At 56.4% G+C, this 17,567-nt stretch overlaps 1 protein-coding gene across 3 annotated transcripts in view; it reads right to left on the bottom strand.

Moving 5' to 3' along the window:
- The window catches only part of LRRC4B (leucine rich repeat containing 4B), a 41,755-nt gene extending 36,463 nt beyond the window's left edge, over positions 1-5,292 (bottom strand). For all 3 annotated transcript variants that reach the window (XM_080645746.1, XM_080645747.1, XM_080645744.1), the window contains exon 1: positions 4,945-5,292. The gene's annotated coding sequence lies outside the window, so the exon portion shown is untranslated. The remainder of the gene's footprint in view (positions 1-4,944) is intronic.
- Positions 5,293-17,567: the final 12,275 nt, after the last annotated feature.

Below are 17,567 nucleotides of genomic sequence, written 5' to 3'. Positions count from 1 at the left end.
GGCAGGTGAGGGGCTGGCAGGGCGGGTGAGGGGCTGGCAGGGCGGGTGAGGGGGCTGGCAGGGCAGGTGAGGGGGCTGGCAGGGCGGGTGAGGGGATGGCAGGGCGGGTGAGGGGGATGGCAGGGCAGGTGAGGGGGCTGGCAGGGCAGGTGAGGGGCTGGCAGGGCGGGTGAGGGGCTGGCAGGGCGGGTGAGGGGGATGGCAGGGCAGGTGAGGGGATGGCAGGGCAGGTGAGAGGGATGGCAGGGCAGGTGAGGGGGCTGGCAGGGCAGGTGAGGGGGCTGGCAGGGCGGGTGAGGGGATGGCAGGGCAGGTGAGGGGGATGGCAGGGCGGGTGAGGGGATGGCAGGGCAGGTGAGGGGGATGGCAGGGCGGGTGAGGGGATGGCAGGGCAGGTGAGGGGATGGCAGGGCAGGTGAGGGGGATGGCAGGGCAGGTGAGGGGGATGGCAGGGCGGGTGAGGGGATGGCAGGGCAGGTGAGGGGATGGCAGGGCAGGTGAGGGGGATGGCAGGGCAGGTGAGGGGGATGGCAGGGCAGGTGAGGGCAGGTGAGGGGGCTGGCAGGGCAAGTGAGGGGCTGGCAGGGCGGGTGAGGGGGCTGGCAGGGCGGGTGAGGGGATGGCAGGGCGGGTGAGGGGGATGGCAGGGCAGGTGAGGGGCTGGTAGGGCAGGTGAGGGGCTGGCAGGGTGGGTGAGGGCAGGGTAGGAATTGGTGGCCCACTGCTGCGGCGGGGGGTGGGGTGGGGTGGTTTCCAAAACAGCTGGTAATCTGGATTTTTTTGGAGACGTAATTGGCATCACAGTCTATTAGTTTCGCTGTACAACAGAGCGCTCCAGTATCTGTGAGATGATCCGCACAGTAAGTCTCCTCACCATCTCCACAAAGTTACAATGTTTTTCTTGTGGTGAGAATGGATGATGTGAAATCGCTAAGCTCCTGAAAACAAGTTGGCCACAAATGAAACGTTTGGTAGCACTGGGGAAATAACGCTCAACCACCGGCCCAGCCCACAGCGCGCGTGCGCCAGGGAGGGCTCAGGGGTGTGGGCAGAGGCGGGAGGAGGGGGAGGGGAGGGAGGGGACACAGGTGCAGAGACCCTGTGAGCAGGGGCAGACACGGAGGCAGGTGTCACAGCAGGTGGGGTGGGAGACAGAAAGATGGAGAGTGAGTCCAGGGCAGACAGATGAGTGAGGACAGGAAGACGGGGGCTGGGGGGCTGGGGGGTGGGGTGAAGGGTCAGCCCAGGCGACAGGTGAGAGGCTGAGAGGCTTGATAGGGACAGTGCAGGTGACACCTTATGACAGATAGCAGGCCAGACAGGTGGGGAGACTGGAGAAATGATGAAGGTCCCCGCAGGCAGGCCAGGTGAGCAGTGGGGGTGGGGAGAGCAGACAGAGGTGGGGGTCGCTGTCTGGCCTGGAGCCGGGAGGGGGAAGAGGAGCACGTGCCCCGCCCCCTCGCCTCTGCCTGGAGAGTGGCCTCTCTCCTGCAGCCTCAGCGCGGGTGCGGGTCCGCTCACTGTTAGCTCTACTTCTGCGAGGCATGTCAGTGGCCCTCAGAAACTTACACTCTTTTTTTATTGATATATTTTTATTGATTTCAGAGAGGATGGGAGAGGGAGAGAGAGATAGAAACACCAATGATGAGAGAGAATCTGATTGGCTGTCTCCTGCACGCCCCCTACTGGGTATTGAGCCCGCAACCCGGGCATGTGCCCTGACCCTAATCAAAACCTGGGTCCCCTCAGTTCGCAGGCCAAAGCTCTATCCACTGAGCCAAACCGGCTAGGGCAAGGTTTGTTTGTATATATACACTGAGTGGCCAGATTATTATGATCTCTGAACGCATACTAATCTGGCCACTCAGTGTATATCCTATATAATAAAAGGCTAATATGCAAATTGTCCCCTCGACCAGGAGTTTGACCAGCAGGCAGGCCGCCAACCACCCATGTCCCCTCCCCCTGGCCAGACCCCACCCATGCACAAATTCATGCACTGGGCCTGTAATATATGTACCGGGTGGCCAGATTATTATGCGTTCAGAGATCATAATAATCTGGCTATATCTATATCTATATCTATATCTATATCTATATCTATATATATACACACACACACACATATATATATTTCAGAGAGGAAAGGAGAGAGAGAGAAACATCAATGATGAGAGAAAATCACTGACTGACTGCCTCCTACATGCCCCCTGGCTGGGGATCGAGCCTGCAACCGGGACCTGTGCCCTAGGCCAGAATCGAACCTGGGACCCTTCAGTCTGCAGGCCAAAGCTCTATCCACTGAGCCAAACCGGCCAGGGCTAAAGTCCTGATTCTGCAGTTGGTCCCCTCCCACAGCAAGGGGCCCCCTGGGAGCCCCCTGACCGGTGGAAGGAGTCTCCCAGCTGCCTGGCGGTGGGACTGGGGCGGCGCTGGGCTGGGCCTGACGGGGTGGACTCCGTCCAGCTCCAGGAGCAGCCCTCGTGCTGGGCTCCGCGCCTGTGTCTGTGAGTTTGAGGTTCTGGGTGACCTCTCTCCATGAGGGCTGCCTTGGTCTCCCCTCCGGGCCTGGGTGTGCGGGGCTGTGTGTGTGTGTGTGTGTGTGTGTGTGTGTGTGTGTGTGTCAGTGTGTACGCAAGGCTCCAGGCCTTCCTGCCGCCTCGGCTGACTGTGGGTCCGCAGCCACGTGTGTGACCGGGTCTGAGAGTACACATCTGGGTCCCTGGCTGCCAGTGAATGAGTGTGAGTGTGTGTGTGGGGGGGGGGGGGGAGGGGGGCCCTCCCGCACCTCTGCCTCCACGTGCCTCCGTGCCTTTCTCACACACTCCCACCCTCTGCCTCTGGCCCACCAGCTCCCTCTGACAGTCACACACTGGGCCCCCGGCACCCCGCACCTCTGCCTCCTTCCTGCCAGCACCGTGGGTCGGTCCCACCCTCCCCGAGTCTGTGGCTCCCTGGGGCTCTGCCTCCTCTGGCTCCTCAGTGTGTGCCCCAGACTCTCCCTTTCTTTTGGAAAGTGAGTAACTTTGTGTGTCTGGCTCAGTGTGTGTGTGTGTGTGTGTGTGTGTGTGTGTGTGTGTGTGTGTCCCTCTCACTCTCCGGCCCCCACGTTGTCTGCCCTGTCTAAGCCTCAGGCCTCCACCTGCCCCACTCCGTCCCTCACCCACCCTCGCCCCGAGGCAGCACTGGACACTCAGGCGGCGGGATCGGATCGGAGGAGACCCAGGCCGAGCAGGGGAGGTGCGAGGGGAGAGCAGGCTGGGAGACTCAGGTCAGAGAGCCGAGGAGCCGGTGCCACGGGAAGAGGGAGGGGCTGATCGCGGCGGGTCCTGGGGGTGGGGAGTTTGAGGGGCTGGGGGTGGCAGAAGATGCTGCCGGCCGCCTGGACGCGAGGGGAGCAGGGGAAGCGACTCGGCGGCTCCCAGCTGCCGCGGGAGCCGGGTTCCCGTCTGGCGGCTGCGCGCCGGGCCGGGATGTGAGGCGCATAGCAATGGGCGCTGCGCTGCGGAGGCCAGACTGCGGCTCCGGCTCCGGCTGGGGAGGGGCGGGGGGCGCGGGGCGGCCCTGGGCTGCCTCCCCTCCCGGCGGGCTCTCCCCGGGGATTTCCCACCCCGAGAAAGTGTCCTCAAGAGAGGGGGACCGAGGCTACGGGGAGCGGGGCAGGATGGGGGGCGCCCGGGAGGAGCAGCGGAGGGGGGCGGGGAGCAGGGCCAGGTGGGAGTGGCGGGGAGAGGGGACGGGACGGGTGGGCGAGGGGGCGTCACGGGCAGGGCAGTCAGCCCGGAGAGAGGCCCCTGGGCCCCGGAGGAGAGGAGCCCAGGGAAAGGGGGTTTGGATGGGAACGTGGGCGGGACCCTGGATAGCGCTCGGCCGGCTCCGGAGTTGGAAGGAGCTGAGGGTCGGAGTAGGAGAGGCCGGTGGGAGGGCCTCGCCCCGGGGGTCTGGGGTTGGGGTGGTCCCGCGGTGAGGAGACAGGAAGAAAGGTCACAGGAGGGGGTCCCAGACAGACAGGGGCCTGCGAGAAGGAGGTGGGGCGTGCCAGGAGAAAGGCTGAAGTTAGGGTCTCCTGGAGAGAGGGTCAGGGAGGGAAATGAGGGGGGGGGTCCGAAATGGGGGATCCCGAGGGGAAGTGAGGTGCAGGGGAGAACCCCAGAAGAGCAGGTGTGAGGGTGGGGAGGCTCTGGGTGGCAGCAGGTGGGGGAGGGGGTCCCCGAGAGGAGAGGGCTGAGGACCGTGGGGGTAAGGTAGTGGCCCCCGAGAGCCACGTGCCCAGGGACGGAAGGCCCCACGCAGAATGGGGTCACGGAAGGGGGTCTCGGAAGGGGGGAGGGGCAGGGGTCGGCGCTCGCCTGCAGGAGCTGGGCGCGCCCCAGAGGGAGAGGGACTGAGATTGGGGAGGGGGTTGCCTTGCTCTCCAGTCACCCCCTCCGTCTCTCCCATTCTCACTTCCCAAACTCCCCGGTTCTCCCCGGTTGCCAAGGCAACCGCTCCTGCCAGGCGCGGTCACCAAGGAAACCCCGTGCCCGCCTCTCCCCCCGCCCCATCATTGGATGCCCCCCCATCCGGCAGCGCGGTGTGGAGGGTGGGAGGGGCAATGGGGGGGGAAGAACCCGAATAGGGTCCCAGACCTGCACCCGCGAGCCCCCACCCCAAGCTGCATCCCCAACCCCGCAGCTGGGTACGCAGCGACCGCGGGACGTGCACCCCCACCCCTGCCCGTCCCCAGGATGCGGCGACCCCCCAACACCGAACTCGCCAGGCCCCGAGACACCCCCTCGGCCGCCTCCCCCACCCGCTGTGCTCCCCTCAGGCCCCTCCCACTGTCCTCTGCCGCCGCCCCCTCCCCAGGAGGCCTGGGACCAGGTCCCCTAATTAGAGAATGCCCCCCCGCGCCCCACGGTTCCGCCCCCCGCCCCCACCGGGCGCCCCTCGGCGTCTACTCACAGCGAGGAAAGGGCTCCTTCCGGGGGGCAGCATGCCCGGCCCGCGGGGGGAGGACCCCCCCAATGAGGCGCGGGGCCGTGGGGTGCGCGGCCGCTGCGGGGAGGCGCGGGGGGCGGGGCTGCGGCCGCGGGCCTCGCGTGCGCCCCCCTCCCCGGCTCCGGGATGGGGAGGGGGTTCCGCAGCTGCAGGGGCCGCCGCCCGCCCGCCGCCGCTCCCGGCCCGGCGCCCTCGCCTGCGGCCCGCCGCCCGCCTTCCTTCTCGCCTTCCTTTCTTCCCTTCTTTCTTCCCCGCTTCCTTCCTTCCAGCCTTCCCAGCTTCCTTCACCCCCTCCGCGGGCCGCGCGCCGCTCTCCCCCCACCCACCCCCCCCAGGCCCCGGCCCCGGCCCCGGCCCCCGCCTGGGACGGTGCGGCAGCGACCGGGAGCAGCCGAGAGCGGCGGAGACGGGAGCGGAATACTGATGTGGAGGGGGAGCGAGGGAGGGAGGGAGGGAGGGAGGGGGGAGCGGGGAGCTGCCCGGGAAGGAGAGGAGGGGGGAGAGCGGAGAGGGGAGGGAAGGCCAGAGGAGGAGAGGGAGAGGGTGGGGGGGAGACAGGGGAGGGAGAAAAAAGGAGAAGATGGGTGAGGGGAGCAGGGGAAGGCTGGGAGTGGGGGAGGGAGAAGAGAGGGAGGATGGAGAGGCGGGGGGGGGGGGAGAAAAAAGAGAGGAAGGATGAGAGTGGGAGAAAAAAAGAGGGAGGAAGAAAAGGAAGGGGGAAGGAAGGAAAGGGGGAAGAAGTGGGCAGAGGGGGGCAGAGATGGACAGAGGGGGGCAGAGATGGACAGAGGGAGCAGTGCCCCAGGAGGAAGTGGAGTAGGTCCCTCTGGGTAACTGCGGGAGGGAGGGAGGGGTGGGTCAGAGGGAAGGATGGAGGGAAGGTGGTCTGGCTGGGGCAGGCCCCGGAGCTGAAAGTGGGGAAGGGAGGAGGGGGGAAGGGGCAGAGAGGCCTGGAGAAGACGGGAGGCGTGAAGCTGTGCGCACCCCAGAAGAAGGCAAACTTTGGGGTGATGTGGGGCGAGGGGGGAGCAGGGGGAGGAGCTGTCACTAAGACCAAACGGATCCCCACCCGGGGTCCTGGGCTCTGGAAGGAGCGAGGAGACGCGGGGCCCTGGTTTAGAGCCTGGCGGGCCGGTCAGGTGCAGGCGCCTGGGAGGGGGCAGAGGGCAGGGCCCACACCTCGGCCCATCCTCTCACCTCCCCCAGGGGAGGCGGCGGGTGTGGAGACGCATTTAGAACTGTGAAGCCGGCGCCGCACCTGGGGTGCAGGGAAGGGCGGCGACCGCAGAGGCAGGGAGAGGTCGCCTGGCCCACCCTCGCCCCATCAGTCCCCCCTGTCTACTACCCCCAAGGCTTGGGCACCACCCAAGGGCGCCCGGCTTGGGGAATTAGGGGGCAAAGAAACCCAGCCTTGGCGGAAGGGCCGCAGCCCCTGCTCAGGCCCCCGATCTCCTCCAGGTTCTGAAACGAGGGCAGGAACCTCGTCTGGTCCTTGTACCCTCAGCAAGTCGGCCACTCACTCTGGACACGGAGGAGAGAGAAAAGATAAGGTTCCAGGACCTGGACACCACCCCCCCCCTTCTTCGCCCTTCTCATTCTGAGAGCCCCGGGTGGGGAAGGTGTGGCAGAAATGGGGCGAACCGGAGGCTGTCTGGGGAATGAGGGGAGCCGGAGACAGACTTTTGTAAGGAGGCAGAGCGGGAGACAGACCCCGAGTTCACGGGACAAGTGAGGTCACATTTGGGTGCCTACGAAGCGGCTGCGGGTGGGGGTGGGTTAACCCAGAGATGTGAGAGCTGCAGAGAGGGGAAACTGAGGAAAGCAGAGACCGGTGAGGGCCAGGGAGCAACAGGTGGGCCGAGGAGCCTCGGGTTCCCACCTGGGTGCTGCTGCGATCTGGTTTGGGAGACGGAGGCGTGAAGCTGTGCACACCCCAGTGTGCGGCCCCAAGGTCAATGGCGACGCGGACAAAACAATAATAATAAGCCGGCCAGGGCTGATGCCGGGCTGAGCACTTCAGGAACCCCTCACTGATTCCTCACCACCACCCTGGACCGGGATCCTCAAGGCCTGGCCGTGCCCAGCCTTAACCCGTTAGTTACTAGAGGGTGCGTGGGGCGAGGCCAGAGCGGGGGACTTAGGGGAGAATTTCAACAGCTTCCCAGCCCCCAAGGCCTCCTGAGGAGGGTCTGAGCCCTCCCTGCCTGTGGTGTGTGACGCTGTGGGACCGAAGGAAGATGAGTGGCCATCAAGCCCCAGGGCTCACGGGGGCCTAATCGGTGCCAGGCAGCTGCATGGAACTGGCCTTCCTGAACAGGCAACCCTCGGACCCATTTCAGAGAAATCAGAGGGTCTGGCCCGAGGGAGGGTAGGCGGGCTGGAGGCACCACGGGGCACAGACATACTTGCCATCCAGGGGGTCCTCCTGCAGAAAGTGGCTTTTTAAAATATACATTTTTATTTATTTCAGGCAGAGAGAGGAAGAGAGAGAGAGAAACATCAACGATGAGAGAGAACCATTGATTGGCTGCCTCCTGCACGCCCCACCCCGGGGATCGAGCCCGAAACCTGCACATGTGCCCTGACCGGGATTCCAACCCTGACCTCCCGGTGCATAGGTCGGCGCTCAACCACTGAGCCCCGCTGGCTGGCCGGGCGGGGGAAAGAGGCTTTTAAGATGAGACTGAAACGATGAGAAAGAGGCAGCCATGTGGGTGGGTGGGCAGGGGTGTCCCGGGTGGAGGAATGTGGAAGCAGAAGCCCTGGCTGGGCAGTGAGCGTGGCCCCTTTGAGGGAGGAAACAAGACAGGTGTGGCAGGATGTCCAGGGGCCGGGACAGGGGAAGAGGGAGGACGGGGCCTCAGGGCCAGCTCAAACACACACCAGTCCTCAGTGCCAGTCTCCGTCCCACAGTGTAACTCCAGCAGCAGTCCTGAGCACCCCCCTTTTTTTGTAATCCTCACCTAAGGATATTTTTTAAAATATATATTTTATTGATTTTTTTTTACAGAGAGGAAGGGAGAGGGATAGAGAGTTAGAAACATCGATGAGAGAGAAACATCGATCAGCTGCCTCCTGCACACCTTCTACTGGGGATGTGCCCGCAACCAAGGTACATGCCCTTGACCGGAATCGAACCTGGGACCCTTCAGTCCGCAGGCCGACGCTCTATCCACTGAGCCAAACCGGTTAGGGCCTAAGGATATTTTTTAAATTGATTATAGAGAGAGTAGAAGGGACTCTCCCAGGGGAGGCGGCAGGTGTGGAGACGCATTTAGAACTGTGAAGCCCTGGCCCTCACCTGTCTCTCTGGCCCTTGTACCCTCACCTGGCCCTTGGCCCTTCCGCCAAGGAGGGGCAGAGAGAGAGAGAGAGAGAGAGAGAGAAACATGGATGTGAGAGAGACACACCGATTGATTGCCTCCCACACGTGCCCTGACCTGGGCTGGGGATTGAGCCTGCAACCCAGGTAGGTGTCCTTGACTTGGAATCAAACCCGAGACCCTATGGTCTGTGGGCCGACGCTCTAACCACTGAACCAAACCAGCTAGGGCCCGCTTTTCATTCCCATTTTCCACATTGACTGAGGCCTACACTGCACCAGAAACACTATTACCTAAGAAGGGGTGGGGGTAGGCACTCCCATAGTAATGGAGGCTCAAATGGTATGTTTACTATTTCAGAAAACCAAAGGTCAATCATAGATTTCCTCTGGGATGGTGTGTCAAGGGTTAAACATCACATTTCTTTACTTCAAGCTATAATTTTTTTAAAAAAATCCACTCCGTGTTTTAACTGTTTGTCTCAACCTGATCAGAAGTTCTGAGGGGCCTTGGCTGGTGTCCTCAGTGGTTATTGCATCGGCCCATGCACTGAAGGGTCCCGGGTTCAATTCTCGATCGAGGGCACATGCCTGGGTTGCAGGTTCCATCCCTGGCCCCAGTCAGGGTGCATGTGGGAGGCAACCAATCAATGTGTCTCTCTCACATCAATGTTTCTCTCTCCCTCCCCTCCCTTCCATTCTCGCTAAGAATCAATGGGAAAAAAATATCCTTGGGTGAGGATTTAAAAAAAAAAGTTCTGATGGGCAGTTAGGTAAACCTTCTACACTAATAAAAGAGAAAGATGCAAATTGACCATACCTTTGCAACACCCACCAGCCAATCAGGAGTGAGTATGCAAATTAACCCAACAAAGATGGCGGCTAATTTGCATACACAGGCGCTGAGCGACTGGGGGTGGGATGCTCCGGGCCTCTGGGCAGCGTGGAAAGGCGGAAAGGTGGCAGCCAGGGGAAGGAAGGCCCATTCTTGCACGAATCTTCGTGCATCGGGCCTCTAGTTGGTAAATAAAATACGGGGAAAGTAAGACATTTTTCACTTCATGCAGTTTGGTTTGCTCAGAAAACTCTTTCAAGGTGGGACCCCCTAGCGCTCCTGTATTTTGTTTGATACACTTACACTGAGCGCCTGTGGTGAGCCTTCCCGTCTGCGAGTAAAATGATCAAGATTGTCGCGGATGGAGAAGAGGTCTAGGATGGGAACCTCACCGTGTGTGCTCAGCAAGGCCCTAGCTCACCTCCAGTTCTGGCCTTCACTGTGCCTCCATCCCAAGCCCTAAACCTCTTCAAGCACCGGAAAAGGAACGTGGGGCTGGACGCTCAACTTTTACAGCTGTCGCCTGCTGTCTGGTTTCCAAACATCTATATTTGTCCTGAGTCAGTGGGGCCGACTGAATTTCCCAAAGATGGCTGCAGCAATCGCTACCCCGCCACCCCCACTCTGACACTCTTCCATGAACCCTTCCCTTGGCCCTGGGAGAGCTTTTGTGATTTTTTTTTTTTTTGACCCATCGAGTGTGGCGGAAGTGACGCCACGTGACATCCAAAGCTAGGTCCTGAGAGAGATGCAGCTTCCTCTCTACGTGCTGGAATATTTGCTCTTGAGCCTTTGGTGCTATATAAGCTAGCTGAAGGCCCCGAGGCCACCATGCTGGGAGGAAGCTCAACTAACCCACGTGGAGAGGCCCTGACAATGAAGAGGGAGAGAGGCCAGGCCAGCACACAGCTGCTTCAGCTCTCCTCTGTTGCAGCTCTTGCCACCATCTCACGGAATCCTCTTTAGAGACCCAGAGCTGGAACTGCTGAGCAGAGTCCTTCCCAAATTATTATTATTTTTTTTCATTGATTTTAGAGAGAGTAAGGGAGAGAGGGGAGGGGGAGAGAAAGATGGATTTGTTGTTCCACTGATTTATGCATGCATTGCTTTATTCTTGTTTGTGCCCTGACTGGGGATCGAACCTGCAACCTTGGCATATCAAACGATGCTCTCACCAACTGAGCTGCCAGGCCAGGGCCTTCCCAAATTCTTGACTCACAGAAACCTTAAGGGATACTAAAATGATCTGGTTGTTTCAAGCCGCTAAGTAACAGGGGTGATTTGTCACACGGCAGTGGATGACTGTAGCAGTCAGCAGCAACAATTACAGCTCTCTCGTTGCTTACCAGCTAGGACACTCTCAGTCCATCAGGTGCCACCCTGGTCTCAGTTTCCAGACAACATGCCCCCAAAGGAACCAGACTCCTTGGAACAGTAACAGCTTCCGGGTTCTGGGCGGGGCAAGTAGAAAGAAAGCCTGGGACCCCTTTTGTGACAAAAAGGCAAGAAAGGACTCAAAGCCGAACGGGGTGTCCCATTCAAAGGACACAGGAGCCAGCTTGGAGGGGCTCCTACTGGCGAAAGTTGGGACGATTTTTGAAGGACTGTCATGACAGTAACACATCTCCATGCATGTCTGTGTACATGTGTATATACATACATGTATGTCATATAGAGATATGATGGTAAGCCCATATGATCGAAAGATAACCACCACTTTGAATCCCCGGATACACTCCTGCAAGGATATTCACCTGTTACTAACGTCTCACCCTACAGATGTCTCGGGCCTTTACAATGGAGAGACACCGTGGCCGCCAGTTAACAAAGCGACGAGACAGCGTCATCCATGGTGGGACAACCTGACGTGTGCCTCCTGATGGGATGCCGTAAGAAGATGGCAGCCCTAGCCTGTTTGGCTCAGTGGATAGAGCATCAGCCTGAAGTGGACTGAAGGGTCCTGGGTTCTATTCTGATCAAGGGCACATGCCCAGGTTGTGGGCTCGATCCCCAGTAGGGGGCGTGCAGGAGGCAGCTGATCAATGATTCTCTCTCATCGTTGATGTTTCTATCTCCCTCTCCCTTCCTTTCTGAAATCAATAAAAATATATTTTTAGCCCTGACCGGTTTGGCTCAGTGGATAGAGTCGGCCTGCGGACTGAAGGGTCCCAGGTTTGATTCCGGTCAAGGGCATGTACCTTGGTTGCGGGCACATCCCCAGTAGGGGGTGTGCAGGAGGCAGCTGATGGATGTTTCTCTCTCATTGATGTTTCTAACTCTCTATCCCTCTCCCTTCCTCTCTGTAAAAAATCAATAAAATGTATTTTAAAAAAATATATATATATTTTTAAAAAGGGTAAATCAGATCATATTATCCCTATCCCAAGACATTCTGAGGACTCCCCACCCTACTCTGAGTGAAGCCTATAATCCTAACGGAGGCCTTTAAGGCCCTGCGTGGTCTGGGCCTGATACCACTCCAACCTCATCTCTGCCACTTGCTCCCTGCACTCCAGGTTCTTCCACTCGGTGAGCTCATTCCGACCTCAGGGCCTTTGCACGCGCTGCTCTCTGCCCGGAACACTTCTCTCCCGGGTTTGCACCTGGCTGGCTCCTTCTAGTTTTCAGGTCTCAGTTCAAATATCACCGCCTCAAAGGGGCCCCTCCCACCCTCTCCTGGCCCCTCCCACCCTCTCCTGGCCACTCTCTGTACCGCTTCTCTGTGCTGTCTTCTTCTGCGCATTTATCCACAACTGACATTTTCTTACGCGTTTGCCTGCTACTCACTGGCTGCTCTCTTACCAGAAGGCCAGTTGCCTGAGAACAGAGGCCCGTCCTCTGCCAGGCCTGCATCCCCGGCGTCTGGAAAGTGTCAGGAAAATTGCGTATTGTCATTAAATTTGTCGACTACAACACGCTCCGTCCAGTCTTCTACGCACGTCGACTGTTTCTTCTTGAAACAAAATCACCCCTCGGCATAGCAAACATTGACTGGCCGCGTGGCGTTTCCTGTGCATTAGCCTTACAACAACCCAGATGGGAATCTTAGCATCCTGGAGGCCAGAAGTCCAAGATCAGTCTCACTGGGCAACATCAGACTCAGGGACAGAGAACAGACTGACAGCTGTCAGAGGGGATGGGACCTTCAGGGCTCGGTGAACAGGTGAAGGGATTAAGAAAAAGCACAAAAAAACACCTCATCAACACAGACAGCAGCATGGTGGTGACCAGAGGGGAGGGGGGAGGGGGGAGGGGAGGTAGGAGGGGGTAAAGGGGGGATAAATGGTGATGGAAGGAGACCTGACTTGGGGTGGTGAACACACATACAATATACGGATGGTGTAGTATAGACTGGTACACCTGAAACCTGTATCATTTATTAACCAATGTCCCCCAAAAGCATTCAATAAAAGGGGGAAATTGCCCTGGCTGGTTTGGCTCAGTGGACAGAGTGTCAGGCTGTGGACTGAAGGGTCCTGGGTTCGATTCCGGTCAAGGGCACATGCCCAGGTTGCGGGCTCGATCCCCAGTGGGGGGCGTGCAGGAGGCGGCAGATCAATGGTTCTCTCTCGTCATTGATGTTTCTATGTCCCTCTCCCTTCCTCTCTGAAACCAATAAAAATATATTTTAAAAAGGGGGACATTATTGTAAGTTTAGGGAGAGAGCGTAGATGGGGCTGGGGGTGGGGCAGGGAGCTGTGCTCCGTGTGGACCCTAGAAGGCCGCCTGCACGTCTTGGCTGAGGCCTCACATCACTGCAGTGTCTGTTTGCACTGTCACTCGCTTCCTCTGACCCTGGCCCTCCCGTCTCCCTCTTATAAGGACCCTTCTAATGACGTGGGGCTCACCTGTAATCCGGGATGATCTTCCCTTTGCACGAGCCTTGCTGTAGTCACATCTGCAAAGTCCCTTTTGCCACGTAAATCAACATACTTTCGGGTTTCCAGGGATTAGGACGTGGACAGAATAAACTGCCACAATGATCAGGCAAGAGCAGGTGGAGAAGAGAGAAAAGTAGAAAAAAAAGCCCTGGCCGGGTTGCTCAGTTAGTGAGAGCATCGTCCCGATAGGCCACAGTTGTGGGCACCTGCAAGAATCAACCAGTGAATGCATAACTAAGTGGAATAGCAAATAGATGTCTGTCTGTCTGTCTGTCTGTCTCTCTCCTCCTTCCCCTCTCTCTCTAAAATCAAATTTTAAAAAAGAATAATAAAAAAAAGTAGAGCCCTGTCCAGGTAGCTCAGTTGGTTAGAGCCGTGGTCGGCAAACTGCGGCTCGCGAGCCACATGCGGCTCTTTGGCCCCTTGAGTGTGGCTCTTCCACAAAATAGCACGGCCTGGGCGAGTCTATTTTGAAGAAGTGGCGTTAGAAGAAGTTTAAGTTTAAAAAATTTGGCTCTCGAGAAACCAAGATGGCAGCATAGGTAAACACCTAAACTGCTGCCTCGCACAACAGTTTCAAAACTACAACTAAAAGACAAAATGGACATCATCTAGAACCACAGGAAGGCTGGCTGAGTGGAAATTCTACAACTAGAAGGAAAGAGAAAAGCACACTGAGACTCAGAGGAGCTGCAGACATGTGCACGGAGAGGACTGGCAACCGAGTGCGCGGCTGGCTTTCTCAAGCGGAGGGAGACAAAAGCTCCCAACTGTGCTGAACTCCAGTTCCAGGCGAGACTCTGGGGACCCATACTCATATGGGGAGAAACTGTCTGGCAGCGGGTGGAACTCGAGGGCGGCTTTCTTTCAGAGGTGCTTGCAGCGATTACCACGGGACACTGAGACCCAGGGGCCTATTAGGGCAGGGCTGACAGGAAACCAATGCTGTCTGCTCTGCCCTGAGACTCTGCCCCATCCAAGCTGAGCACAGAGGCTTTGGCAAGTCTTGTCTCATAAGGGTGTCTCCAGCACAGAAGTTCTCCCAGCATAGACACAGCTGATCCTCACAGCCAATTGGCCTGGAGCTCAATTCCTCCCAGTGATACCAACAACAATCAAGGCTTAGCTACAACAAGACTGTGTACACAGCCCACAAAGGGGTGCACCAAGAGTGTCCACCTCAGGTAACTGAGGAGGCTGAGCCACTGGGCCCTATAGGACACCTAGCACACAAAGCCAGTCTATCAACTCAGGGAAGCAGCCATAATGCAGAGACAAAGAAACAGATCACAAATTAAAGAAATGGAGGAAAGCAAACGACTGGATATAGAGTTCAAAACCACGGTTATAAGGTTTTTCAAGAATTTTCTAGAAAAGGCCGATAAATTTAGCAAGACCCTCGAGGATATGAAAAAGGACCAACTAGAAATTAAGCATACACTGACTGAAATAAAAAAATATTATACAGAGATCTAACAGCAGACTAGAGGATCGCAAGAATCAAGTCAAAGATTTGAAATACAAAGAAGCAAAGAACACTCAACCGGAAAAGCAAAAAGAAAAAAGAATCCAAAAATATGAAGATAGTGTAAGGAGCCTCTGGGACAACCTCAAGCGTACCAACATCAGAATTATGGGGGTGCCAGAAGAAAAGAGAGAGCAAGATACTGAAAACCTATTTGAAGAAATAATGACAGAAAACTTCCACCACCTGGTGAAAGAAATAGACTTACAAGTCCAGGAAGCGCAGAGAACCCCAAACAAAAGGAATCCAAAGAGGACCACACCAAGACACATCATAATTAAAATGCCAAGAGCAAAAGACAAAGAGAGAATATTAAAAGCAGCAAAAGAAAAACAGTTACCCATAAGGGAGCACACATACGACTGTCAGCTGATTTCTCAACAGAAACTATGCAAGCCAGATGGGAGTGGCAATAAATATTCAAAGTGATGAATAGCAAGAACCTACAACCAAGATTACTCTACCCAGCAAAGCTATCATTCAGAATTGAAGGGCAGATAAAGAGCTTCACAGATAAGAAAAAGCTAAAGGAGTTCATCACCACCAAACCAGTATTATATGAAATGCTGAAAGGTATTCTTTAAGAAGAGGAAGAAGAAGAAAAAGGTAAAGATAAAAATTATGAACAACAAATACATATCTATCAACAAGTGAATCTAAAAATCAAATGAATAAAAAATCTGATGAACAGAATAAACTGGTAAATATAATAGGATCAGGGGCATAGAAAGAGAGTGGACTGACAATTCTCGGGGGGAAAGGGGTGTGGGGGTGCAGGAAGAGACTGGACAAAAATCGTACACCTATGGATGAGGACAGTGTGGGGGGGTAAGGGCAGAGGGTGGGTGGGAACTGGGTGGAGGGGAGCTATGGGGGAAAAAAGAGGAACAATTATAATAATCTGAACAATAAAGATTTATTAAATTAAAACAAAACAAAATTTGGCTCTCAAAAGAAATTTCAATCATTGTACTGTTGATATTTGGCTCTGTTGACTAATGAGTTTGCCGACCACTGGGTTAGAGCATCATCCCTGTATGCCAAGGTTGTGTGTTCGATCACTGGTGAGGGCCCATACAAGAAGCAAAAATGAATGCATAACTAAGTGGAACACAAATTGATGTTCTCTCTCTCTCAAAAAATAAAAATCCTCCCCTATATAATAAAAGGCTAATATGCAAATCGACCAAACGGCAGAATGACTGGTCGCTATGCTGTGCACTGACCACCAGGAGGCAGTTGCTCACCGTAGGAGCTGCCCCCTGGTGGTCAGTGCGCTCCCACAGGGGGAGCACCGCTCAGCCAGAAGCCCTGAGCCAGGCTCACAGCTGGCGAGTACAGCAGCTGTGGAGGGCCTAAGCTGTCAGTCGGACATCCCCCGAGGGCTCCTGGACTGCGAGAGGGTGCAGGCCGGGCTGAGGGACACCCCCCCCCGCAGTGCAAGAATTTTGTGCACCAGGCCTCTAGTCAATAAATAAATTTAAAAAAATTTTAAGTAGTCTTAAAAAAAAGTAGAAAGAAGTTCCATACTCTCTCCTTCCACATACAATCACTCCTCCTCAGTTTGGGGCGTTGCTGCTTAATCTGTAAAAGCACAGCGGCACTCGTACTTCACACACAGTGTGTGCACCCGCTTTCCTTCATCCAGCAGCACCTCACCAGCATCTCCACGCTCACGTGTGTTCCTCAGACCGTCATGTTCAGTGGCTGCGTGATATTCCACTGAGGTCGTTAACGTACCCAATTCCCTTGGAGTCGGGCACCTGGTCGTTTCATTAAAGGAAAACTACAGTCAGTGCGTCCCGGCGGCCTCTGTATGGATGAATCTCTGCTGGACCCTGTGTTGCCCCACGCAGGAACACCTTTCCGGCATTTGACATCTACCTGCTGTCCGCAGGGTGGCAGCACTTTACATTCCGACGCGGTCCGGGCATGCGTGTCTGTGTCTCGGCACTCCCACCGGTGGCCAGTAGAACCTTAAAGCACGTGTTGCTCACTTGATGGGCAGAAAAAAGAACCAATGAGCTGCTTTAAGGCTGTGCCCATGGGCTTGTCAAAAGGAAGCAAACAGAAAGGTTAATGTGAAAAAGCTGCGCTAGCTTTCACTGCAGGTTTTGTTAATGACCTAGTAATCCGACTTCCAGGAACTTACGTTAAAGAAATAACCAGGCCTGGCCGGCGTTGCTCAGTGGATAGAGCACCGGCCTGCAGACTGAAGGGTCCGGGTTCGATTCCAGTCAAGGGCACATGCCTGGGTTGCGGGCTCGGTCCCCCGTGCGGGGCGTGCAGGAGGCAGCCGATCCATGATTCTCATCATAGATGTTTCTCTCTCCCTCTCCTTTCCTCTCTGAAATCAATAAAAATATTAAAAAAAAAAAAAGAAAAGAAAAAGAAATAACCAGGCCCGGCCGGCGTGGCTCAGTGGCTGGGCATCGACCTATGAACCAGGAGGTCACGGTTCAATTCCCGGTCAGGGCACATGCCCGGTGTTGCGGGCTCGATCCCCAGTGTGGGGTGTGCAGGAGGCAGCCGATCAAAAACATAATTTAAAAAAGAAATAATCAGAGAGGTACCTCGGTGGCTTCGTTGGTTGGAGTGTTGTCCCATACGCCAAAAGGTGGCAGGTTTGATTCCAGGTCAGAGCACATACCTAGGTTTCGGGTTCAATCCCTGGTTGATTTCAGAGAGGAAGGGAGAGGGAGAGAGGTAGAAACATCAATGAGAGAGAAACATGGATCGGCTGCCTCCTGCACGACCCCTCCTGGGGATCGAGCCTGCAACCTGGGCATGTGCCCTGACTGGGAATCAAACCGTGACCTCCTGGTTCATAAGTCGGCACTCAACCGCTGAGTCATGCCGGCCAGGAATAAATCCATTTTAAAAATAAATAACTAATTAGTCCTAACTGATGAACTAGACGGAGGACGAAATCTTAAAAACAAAAGCTAGGGGAGCTGAGCTAGATAACATCTGTGCCCTTCCAAATCCAACTTCCAAGGCTCTCGTTCATCTGTTTGTGGCCCC

Source organism: Plecotus auritus, assembly GCF_963455305.1.
Source record: "Plecotus auritus genome assembly, chromosome: 10".
Taxonomy (NCBI): domain Eukaryota; kingdom Metazoa; phylum Chordata; class Mammalia; order Chiroptera; family Vespertilionidae; genus Plecotus; species Plecotus auritus.
This window is presented reverse-complemented; position numbering and strand designations above follow the sequence as displayed.